The sequence below is a fragment of the Magnolia sinica genome, chromosome 1, assembly GCF_029962835.1.
Source record: "Magnolia sinica isolate HGM2019 chromosome 1, MsV1, whole genome shotgun sequence".
NCBI lineage: Eukaryota > Viridiplantae > Streptophyta > Magnoliopsida > Magnoliales > Magnoliaceae > Magnolia > Magnolia sinica.
Window position 1 is genome coordinate 99,641,498 of NC_080573.1, and position 12,175 is coordinate 99,653,672.

General features: G+C 38.3%; 1 protein-coding gene across 2 annotated transcripts in view; it reads right to left on the reverse strand.

Annotated features, from left to right (window-relative positions):
• Positions 1 to 6,648, reverse strand: part of LOC131252294 (uncharacterized) — a 45,039-nt gene extending 38,391 nt beyond the window's left edge. For both annotated transcript variants that reach the window (XM_058253065.1, XM_058253066.1), the window contains exon 1: positions 6,410 to 6,648. The gene's annotated coding sequence lies outside the window, so the exon portion shown is untranslated. The remainder of the gene's footprint in view (positions 1 to 6,409) is intronic.
• Between the last annotated feature and the right edge of the window lie 5,527 nt (positions 6,649 to 12,175).

Consider the following 12,175-nt stretch of genomic DNA (forward strand, 5'->3'; position numbering starts at 1 on the left):
CATAGAAAGACTAAACCAAAAAACAACCTAATTTATCCTTTATCCAAACCATCCAGTCCCAGTCTTCTCTCACTAGGCAGCAGCGTTGGAGATGATCCAGCAGCACCGGCTCCAAAAATTCCTCTACTTCCTTATCCAACAAGTTTCTTTGGCAAGAGGACCAAAGGACTATATTGCTGCTAAAAGAGAAGCATCTTGAGACCGGAACATTATCCTCCAGAGAAAGGTGAGCTAATCTTGGGAACATGCCAGAGAGGGGTTTCTCTAATTAAACTTAGCCTTCAAAGTAGAAACCCCCTTCCAGATTCCAAATGCTTTATAAAAAGAGGAGAGTATGACCCACCAACCTCCTCCTTGACTACCATACTCATCTGCAATGACCTCCCTCCACAAGGTCTCTTCTAATCCAAATCTCCATAGCCATTTCCTCCAAAAGAGCCTTATTCATCTTTTCCAGATTCCTAATACTAAGGTTTACAGACTTCTTCCCAGGCTAGGTGGTGGAACTTTTTCATATCTTCCGTCCCCTACCACAAGAAGCACGCCTCAACCTTTCCAATCTAGCAGAACAGATTTCAGACAACTAAAGAGGGGCATAAAGTATAAAAGAATATTCAATAGAGTTGCCTTGATAAGAGAAAGCCAACCACCAAAGGACAGGTACCAACTCTTCCATCTAGTTAATTTCCTTTCGAACTGCTCCACAACAACATCCCGCAGGTGCTTTGCCAATTTCCCTATGAAAAGAGGTAGGCCCAAGATAAGTCAAGGGAAAAGTTCCCGCACGACAACCAAAAAGCCCCACCATCCGCCCTTTAACCATAAAGCTTTAGAGCGTTGATGCCATCAAATTTCCACCTCTTTAGAAAAAAGAGGTGTACTGAGCTTTTAAGGCTATTCTTTCAACCCCGTCTTCCTCCGCCAACTATCCTGCTTCTTCCTTAGATATCAAACTCATTGATCTTGACCAAAATAGAATCAATTTCTGCTTTTCTAGTGCCCAAGACTTCTTTCTTCTAGACTTTAATTTTTTTTCTTTAAACGTTTTGAGCTTGTGGCTTAAAATAAATCTAGCATACCCATCCACTTCAAAGGAACAACACCATTCCCTTACCAAGTTCTTGCATCCTTCTATTTCCAACCAAGCCAATTCAAATGTAAACGGTTTTGGATGCCAATTAACATCAGCCACTTCCAACCTAATAGGTCTATGATATATATAAAAAATTACTCTCGGAAGGCCCCGTTGATTAACCAATGGGAATTTTTTTAACCAATCTTGTGACACCATAAATCTGTCCAGACGCAATAAAATGGCTTTTAACTTCTTGCAAATCTTTCTTGGGTCCTCTTCAACTTGCAACCCAATCCTCTGACATTCCAAGGGAACTAACATTGTTCACCAGGTCTGCCCATTCTAACCCTCTTATTGCCGTTGAACTTGCTAGAAGAATCCTAATTAATCAAACACTCTAAGCTCAGAAGCTCTCTCCAACCCCTAGGAGACTTCCTGACCTTCGACAATTGTTCTTCATGAAGCCCTTAAGCTCCTTTGCTTCTCTGACAAATTGGAGGAAATTATATACATCCTCTTCCCTAACACCAAAGGATATGCCAACCATTCCTCCTCTGTTGAGCACATCCTGAGACCATTGAATTTGAGCCTGTAAGAGATTGATATTTCCAAAAGAACCACCTTCTTAAGCATTAATTTTTGTAGCCTGGGGAGCTGTGTTGGTATCAGTCAGACCTTTCAAAGTACACAGTGAAGTAACAATCAATGCATCCTACAGAAGACCGTCGTCAAGAATAGCAGCTTCCACTAGTAAGGCTTCGTGGTCGGGAATCACAGCTTCCGCTATTAAGGCTTCATTGTCAATCTCCTTTAGTATATCGTCAAGAATCAATTCACCGTCTGAAACCGATTGATCATCCCACTAGTCTACCCCGCCGTCTAACTCCACGATCTAGCTTGCATGAACTTCAACGAGAGGGAGGTTGGCTTCATCCAAGAGGTTGTTAAGCTCTAGCCAAGAATCAGCCCAAAGAGCACTCCTCTCCAGAAACTAACTTGAGGATCGACTGAGTCTAGAATAAAAGGGAGAAAATAGTCCCAAATGAGACCAAGCAACTCCTGCACCTGAAAAGAGACTTCGATCACATGTGGGGAAGAGCACACGAGTGCGAGCAAAAGTTGGGGCTCATCGCCACATGGCACCATCAAATCATCTTCTCTACCATTATTACGGTCAAGATTAAAACCTAAAATAGAAGGTGCAGGGTCCCCTTATGCTGAATTTGAAAAGGTAGGCTAGGCACAACTCCGAGATTGAAAATCAATCTCCTCTTGTTGCGTTGTCTGAAGCTCGTCCCAAATCCGTTTGAGGCTACCAACAAAGTTCTGAGATAGGTAGATACATCGAAAATCGACCGTATGGGACCGAGTTCTGATAAGATCGGTTGCCTATTCAACCACTTGCATAGCGTTGCTTAAGATGATCAGGCGATAGTCAAAGGATGGGGTTCGTTCTCTGAAAATGGGTCACACCTCTTCCTTCCATACGAAAGGACTTTTCCTCTTCAGTACAGATAAAATGAAAAGGAAATTCTTACAGTCGGCCGCAGAGAACAACTATAAAATGCCTCTCTAGATGGAGAACTTTGCTTGATACTCAAACTAAATTCAACGTATGAGCATAGCCTTGAATTACAGCTAAAGTTAACAACTACTTGATTACTGTTACGGATTACATTAAGGAATATAAACAACAAGTAAATGTAAGGATTACATTAAGGAATGTAAATGGCTGATAATTCAAAGGATAATTGAAAGATAGATTTGGTTTGGTTTGGTTTGGTTTGGTTGGTATGAGACGATTTGCTTTATTGAAATCCATTATTATTTACAGCATTAAACTGATCATCTGGATACTTGTTGAGGGTCGAATATTGCATATTGGACCCCAATTATTGCCTAGATTTACGAACATGGTATTGTTTAACGGCTTAATTTAATCGTGTTTGTGATGCAAGGTGAATTGACAAGCATGGACTGGAAAAGGGTACTAAAAGCATGGAATTAACGCTCCGAAGTTATCAAGGCAAGGGACGGACTCTATGGGACCAAGATCGAGGATTTACACGCCGGAGATCAGAGAAATTCCAGCCATTCACCTTAAACAGGCCTAAAAGACGTCCAGAATGCAAGATTACAGGGTTCCCCCCATCTGCTCGGCTCAAAACTTCATACATGGTCTGAGGACCGCAAATTAACCGTACACGTCGAATTTCAGCTCCTGGATCCTTGTGGAAGTGTCCTAACAGACAGATCAGTCTACAAATTGTCAATCTGGGGCCCATCTGATCTTTGGATATGCTTCAAAATTTGGCTCGACCCCTTAAATTAGCTGGAAGAACGAATAGATGGATTGAGTTTCTCATAAAAATCACAGCGGACCCCACCTTGAATAGTGTGTGCATCGTGTACAAGTGCACTGGAGGTGCATTGCAACTAAAGTCGGGTCAAACCGACTTTGGCCCGACTCCCATTCAAAATGGAAAGTTCCGTTTCGGTCCCTGCTGCAGAAGGAAGCTGCGGACGGGAGTTGATGGGCCCACCAGGACCAACCAAGCATCAGATCCACACCGTCCATCTTGAAGCCAGCTCAAAACCGACCGGACACCGGATCTTTCACCTACAGTGTTGACAGGGAATCAAACCCAATCTGCACCAGCTGGGTTTCCTAAACAAAGACAGAAGCCCTCTGTTTTCTTCTGCACACAGTCTATCCGTTGCTCCATCAGCGGCCCACTTTCATCATCAGACGGCTGATCCCAACCGTCCAGAGTGTCCAGAGGAGGATACCGACCAAAACCTCCTATTCCCTTGCAGCCATTTATACAGATAAGATCGCCAGGTTTGGATCTTTCCCCAGACGTTGATCCATGAGGTGGCCCATCAAAAGCTCAGATCTATTCCAAATTTCGAATATTGGCCTAAATGGACCCTACTAAGACAATGATCGATGCAGATTCGCTGAAAGATCACTGCAAGTGGGTCCCACAGATACCACCGACTCCAATATTCAACGCACGTCCGATTTCTGTTTCGAGGAGTGCGTAAACTCCAGCTATCTTCGCACGTCTCTTTGTGCGAAAATTCTCCACTGCCCTGGCAGCTATAAAAGAAAGAGAAGAAAGGGAGAGATAAGAAAAAGTAAGCCGACGTGAGAGAGAGAGAGAGAGAGAGAGAGAATTGTTTAAGAGTTTTTATTTCTTATTTGTTTGTTTTTATGATTTTTTAGAGATTTATCCCACTCATGTCGGGCTAAGAGGTGAAGCTTGTGGCGTGATGGGACTGATTCTATGACTTTGATTCATGCCATGAACTATGTTGATTCTAGTTTTGAATAATAGGAATATTTCTAGTTTTTAATGGTTTGTTGTGACTGAAATTACAATAGATCTGCGATGGCTTTAAGTATTCCTGTTCTATTGTTGTGATTACGCAGTTAGGAAGTCCTGTTGTTCACCATCGTCTCCTGAGCATGGTTAGATGACGGCACCCTTCCTACTGTTATACATCACTCAGATTGACTGTAAATTGGTTTAATTCTGTTGTTTGCTTTGTCTCATGGGCATGGTTTTGTGATGGAATCCATTCTAATTTACTTCAATTTTATCTCTCTAAAACTAAATCAAAAGACGTTCAGATTTGATTTACAGGTTATATCTTCCAACTGGATGAAGATGGGACTCGAAGTCCAGTTGAGTTCATGAATCGGCCGTAGATCTCCCTGATCTCTACAAGTGGATCCTCTACAAGTGGATCCTCTGAATCCCTAGTTTCCTTCCTCTGAATTCCTTAAGTTTTAGATTAGTATTTCACTATTATTCCTTAAAATCATTCGATTTAGATTTCATCTTAATTTAGTTCTAGTTCCACTTAGTTTCAGATAACGTACAGGTGTCAGTCCCTTGGGATTCGACCTCGGTCTCACCGAGTTTATTACTACATCACAACCCTATACTTGGGGAGTGAACAATACTTCCCACATTCTGACGGTTATTATAACCGTTTCAATACTACATGACCTTCTGGAGACTTCCTTCTAAACTTGTCACCTGTCCTAGTGACCGCTCTAGGCTTCCTTACCTACTCGACTGCATTCCACTCAGCCGCTCGGTCGACATCCTGGATGACCCTCGGCCGCTCGGTTTCCTTTTGAATTCATTTCAACTAATCCCTGTCGTGTCATCCTGTCAGATTTAATTTCGTAAAAAGTACTCTAAGCATCCTTGAATATCTTTAGCATGCTACATCTTTTCCTTACTATAACATGTGTCCTTTCCAACTGTCCTTTCCAACTGGATTTTCCAAGATACAACAGTGTTCATATCACGACATTTGAAATCTCATCTCGGCATTTTTTATTTTCCATGATTTTACCACAATATTAACGTGAAATTTATTTAAAATCTTAAACAATCATTGCATATATATACACTCGAAATTTAAAATGATTTATTAACTTACAATAAATAGCAAGAATTTCCCAATAAAATCCTGAGAAAAACCTCAAAATCTGATTACCTCCTAAGAAATTCATGACCAGAGGAATTGCCAAGAATGAGATATTTCACAGATTGCAATAGCCTGAGTAGCAAATTCAGAAGGAGTAGCATGACTAACAGATTCAGCACCACCCCGTTCATCAGGGGTGCCACTACATTTTCACCATGGATCCCAAAATTCAGTCCAATCCAAGACTTAGGTATGCCACAGCATTCGGAATGCTGTTAATCATGTGGGAAAACTCTAAATTCACCTGGCGTGGCGCACATGAGTATTGAAATGTACTTATTTTTGGTGAATCCATTCATCCTGGTGTGGGGCATCAGATATGTGGATTGGATTTCACATACACTCCACAGTCAACCCCACACAATTTGGATGACTTTAAATCGTAGGATTTCCAATCTCAACAGTTCCAAGTGAGCTCACCTGTGTCAAATCAGCCTGATTTTCAGGCCCTGGCCCAAACACAGGGTGGCGCACCCGATGGACGGGTCGATCTCATCCACATGAAGTCCTCCATCCACTTCAGCGGATCGTCAAGCCCCAACATGACTATGCGCAGTCACGGAAGAGTTTTCGATTCTTCACTATGACGAGTAGCAAACGTCGTAATCGATATTACCATTTTTCCATTTACTCTGAATTAAACTGAATGCTCGCAATTCGATTCACTCGTGCATCCAAACGCGGCCCAATCACAATACAAACCCTAAAAATAAAAATCTACCTCGATAGATCTCTGTTTCTTCTCATTTGATTCTGCAAGTACTAAAAAAGCTTATGCAAGGGCATCGATGAATGAAAGACGAAACGGAAGGATGGAAAACTAACAGATTAAAGGTCGGTGTGAGTAGCAATAGCATCGCGGAGAAATGGCTGTTCCTCTTCCAAGCTGGACAGTCGATCTAGGGCAAAGCGGACGGTGCGTCTTTGTTGGGGTGAGGAAGGGGATTGACTACGGGAGGATGGTACTGCAGAGCTGGAAGAACCGGAATATGGTAGAGCTCGCTATCCACGAGAAGCGCTAGTGGCGACTCGCGTTGATGGATTACAAGGGTTACTCTCGCAAACCGATAACTTTCGGGGACGCGGTTTAGCTGGTAACCCAACAGCAGCCTGTTAGCTGGAAAGTGGATTCATTGCCTGTGACCCCTGGCACAGATAGATTCCTGTGCGTGGGGATGTGTGGATCTCACAGAGATGGCCGTGACAAATCCACTCCGTACATCTGTTTTGAAAGACTGCAGTACGACAGTATTCAAAAGATGAGGCAGATCCAAAACTCGTGTGGGCCATACAACTCAGAACTGTAGGGATTGAATGCCCAGGGTGACAGAAGTTTTCTCTCAGAATGTTATTTGTTGTTAAAGTTTATCTGAGTGATGATAACCCCGTGAACATTCACAGTTTATGGCGCATAAACATCATGGTCGCTTTAAGAAGGTTTGGATTGGTGTGGAGCACCTGAGTTTTCAATCCGCCTGATTTTTAAAATCCTGCGGAGGCCCGTCGGCTTTTCTAAACCGCCTAAACTTTACTTTCCCAACTAATTATTTGTAGAGAAAAATACCCTTACTTTATCGGTCCTACTCCTTTCCTACGTTACTTAAACCTTTGTAAGTATAAACAAAATAAGCTAACGATATCTACTACATAATACATAATAGTGACATCCATACAATATTAAAACACCGTATCATACGTTACAAGAATATCAAATAAATTATCTAAAATTTTATATATATATATATATATATATATATATATATATATATATATATATATATATATAAGTTGATTACTCCATACATCACAATTTCAAATATAAATATGTACACAAAATATAAGGTTTAAAAGAACAACCTAAATCCTTAAACCATAAATTTAAACCATTAAATTCAAAACCTACACACTTAAATTGTCTATACTGGACCCTAAAATCTGAACCTTATTGTAACGCCCCGAATTTTCATGGTGCGAGTTTACACTCGTCCTTAAGAATTCCTAGTGTTAATAACGTAATCATTGAATACTTCAAAATCGCACCTCATTTTTTTCATTTAAATCATATTCATGAATGTAACCATTCACGAGAATAAAATCAATTATTTCTTATTCCATCAAAGCATAAAATTCAATTTACTGTCTGATGCTCTCTCAAATGAGAGCTCATTACATTATCCAAAGTGTACAGTGGAAAATAAATAAAACTAAACATAATGTTATCCTTCTCCTTCATTCAGAACAATCTTCCGTGGGGAGATCATCATCTGTACCATCGATCTTTCCATCATCCATATGGTTGGAGATGGTCAATACCCTACTCATAATGCTGGTTATCCTTTAATATTAACAATAATTTAAGATAAACATAAGAACAATATAAGAATTTTGATACCTCTCATATTTCACCACTACGAGTGGTATCGGTATACGCGACCAATACATATGAATGCATGCCTAACAAAGTGTGTGCGGTCTATCACACATAGCGATCATCACAATGTAGAAATATAATTCATAAAAAACCTGGCTCGCCCCACATCCCATATTACGGAGATTCGTTGGCGTGTCCAACGTTATCATTAATTTATATAAACATCTCGAGGTGGCACAACACATGTATCAAGTGATTTACGTGACACAATTTGTTCATGTAGTGACTATTTATGACATCCAATCCCAAAAGTGATGTAACATGCATGGCGGTTTATTTACATTGATTTGTGCACCATTACCCAAAATCCATGGAATTACACATCGACCCAGAGGGTCACTACTCGGAGCGCATTATATTCACGATAAAATATATGAATCACTAGATATGATGCCTCCAACACATCACTTGCATCAATAGGGAAGTAATCGAACCATGGGAGTTTTGGAATTCTAAGACACGTGTCCAAGCCATAAAGGGAGGTATCACAAGGTTAACCTAATAAGGAGGAGAGTAGCAGTAAGCTAACTCAATAAAAGAAAAGAGTAACATTAGGACGACTCAACAAAAATATGAGAGATGAGCAAAAGTTAACTTAATATAGAGTGGAAACACGCGTCGCTCTTAAAATCGACAAAGGGTAAGACTTGTATTTATCACTCCACATGAATTCATAAAAATCACGCATAATTAAAATCATACGTTAACCATAATTCTTACGTGGATAAATAATTCGTAACGGTCCATCACTTGATTACATGGAAATCATAGTAAAATTAAAGTATGCAAAAATAAGATAAACACTATAGAAGTCAAATCACATTTGTGTAAACTTAAAAGAATCCCCCACCTTAGCCTTACATGTAAACTGTAAATAGATCTAAATGTAGAAAATCTTCTACATGAACCATGATGCCGCTTGAGCAAGAGGGAGACACCACACGTTTAGAGAAAGAAGAGAATGGATGAACATGTAGGCCTCTCTCTCTCTCTCTCTCTCTCTCTCTCTCTCTCTCTCTCTCTCTCTCTTCTGTGGACGTTGGGAATTTAGGCTTTTTTAGTGGAGATGGGATGCACACCCCCTTTTATAAAGGAGTGGGCGTGAAAGAGGGGTGTGTCACATCCCACTTAAATTTGGTTCCTCAAATTCGTCTTTTTTTGCAATCTTTATTTCAATCTAATTGGTTTATGGTGTCGAGATCGTCGAATAGGGGTAGGGTACATAATTGTTCTGATAATCCAAATTTTAAAGGTGTATCTTGAAATTTCTTCAACCGGGTGTCAAAACAAACTTGATATCAATTAACGGTCCACACTTAATGATCATGACCCAATTTTGGAAAAAAAAAATGTGTATTCATGATACACAAATAATCAGACAAAATTTGGTGGTTGATCGATACCAGAAAAGACCTAAATATGAAATTTCATCTGATGCACCAAGAGGAATGAATTGGAGTCAACGCAGTTATAATTCAACGGTGCAAGATCATAAATCAGAGTCTAAATTTTGTATGATATTGTAGTTATATGAGGCCAAAGTGTGGTCCAAATTTGAATTGTGATTGACAGTGTAAAGTGGGTCAATTGGAAGCTCCAAATTTAGAAAGAGTTGGTAAGATTAAATGGCTAACTTTTCGCCTAACGAAAAGCATACCAAGGTGGGGTTCTCATATTTCACACTTGTCTATATGATGGGCAATCCAAGTCATTTATATGAAGAAAAATATCCTACTACGACGACTCCCGAGCTTTCTTCACTTGATGGAACCAAAATTAATGACTGAGGGGCTGATTTGTCAATTGAACCACTTTTACAATTATCTAAGGGCTGAAATTCGACATTTATAGTTAATTTATGATACATAGGGATGTTATAAAATTGCACATTAAACGAATCATGAGAACCATGTGATTTAGAATTCAAGGGTTTACATTAATGGCATTTTTGTAATTATTGTTGATTTGAAAGTTTTGGGAAATCTAATGATTGTACATGGTGGTAGGAATGTTTATAAGAAATTCTTATAAAAGAACTCATATTTAAATCATTATAAATAAATATTTATTCACAAAATAAATTAAATTTATCCATAATTAAGGCGAGATACATATGTCAAACAATACAATGGATGGTCAGATGACATGTCAAAAATAGTAAAACTTGATAATTAATACTCTGACCACGCATGTAGGGGGATATACGGTTGGTTTCATAAACGGATGAACACAAAGTGGGTTTTTAGAATGATCAAGAAGTAGAACATGTATACCGCTATATTCAAGTCGCTTGTTCACATATGTAAGTTCCTCATATGGTAGCTTTGATAGTGAGTTAAGTATATTTATAGGTGGTGAACAAGATGAACAGATCAACATCTCAATTTGATACGTGTATAAGCGGATATAGAGATCAAGTAGTTAGTTTACCATGATCAGGTGGTCCAAACTCAAAGTGGACAGTCATATATCTTTACCTAGTGGTAAATACTTGACTGAATGGTTGGTTATAATGAACAAGTGAGAATAATAGGTATATGATGATCATGTCTTAAGAATTAACGGTCGGATGACTTGATATATGGATGAAGATTATTTCTCACTGTCAGATTCAGGTTAGAGAATAAATGTAAGGTTAGGATAGGCTAAATTGGTGACATACACATGTATATACTAAATTAAATTCCATGGTAACACTCGAGAACTTTCAATACTCGAGTATTGAAAACTTCGGGGTGTTACACCTATGCCTTACCATAATCCTTAAACTCTAAATTTGAACAAAGTCATTTTTAATTAATTGTCACAAGTATAAAACAAATAACTGATATCTACTCCATACTAGTGACATACAAGCAATGTTGGGGTACCAAACCATAGGTTACAAGAATATTATGTCCCCCTATTAAATGAATACTTCGGGATAAAGTATATAAATATATATTATTAGTTGATTACTCCATACATCACAATTTTAAATATAAACATGCAAGTAAAAAAATAATGCGTAAACCTTAAACCATCAACACTAGATCTTAAACCCATAAACCCTATGCCTTACCATAATCCTTGAACATTTAACCATAGACCCTAATTCATAAAACATAATCCTTAAATTCTAAAATTGAACAAACTCATTTCCAATTTGTCACAAGTATAAAACAAATAACCTACTGATATCTACTACATACTCGTAACATACAAGAAATATTAAAGTACTAGGCTATAAGAATATCATGTCCCCTTATAAAATGAATTCTTCAGGATAACATATACATACATACATACAAACATACATACATATATATATATATATATATATATATATATATATATATATATATATATATATATATATATATATGTATATATATATATATATATTGATTACTCTGTATATCGTCATTTCAAATATAAATATGCAAGTAAATTATAATGTTTAAAACCTAAACTTTATACCCTAAAACTAACCCTAATCCTAAACTCTAAGCCTTACCCTAAACCCTCCTTAAATCTTAAACCAGAAACCGTAAACACTAAACTCTAAGCCCTAAACCCAAAACCATATACACTAAACCCTAAACCCCAAACACTATACATAAACCATATATCCCTTAACCCTAAATTGTAACCCTATATCCTTTAACCCTAAACCTCAAACACTGTACTACTAAAATAAGTTACTTTTTTACTTATAGTAGTAGATAAGTAACTTATTTGAGATAAGTAAGTTTTGATTTATGATTAATTATTAGTAGTTTTTTATTTAAAATTACTTAATCACTTGAGTTTAATAAGTAGAAATCAAATTAAGCTACTTAAGACATAAGTAGCTTATCTTATAAATGAGCCATCTAATAGCCCATTTTTAGGAGATTAAAAAATTAAATCCATCCGTTCATCATATGCTTGAAGATTTTATATGTGTGTGTGTGTGTGTGTGTGTGTGTGTGTGTGTGTGTAAAGGCCTAAAATTAGACTGCTTCATGAGCTCTAAAGGTGGGTTGTTGTTGTTAGTGCATTGAGTTGTGTACCTAGTTTGTCAATCACGTGAGTCCATGTGTTATGTAGTCGGTTGAGCCCTTAGAAGCTGAAGACCGAAGACACAAGAAGACATGAGCATCAAAGAGCAAAGAACATATAAATGAGGTGCTTTGATG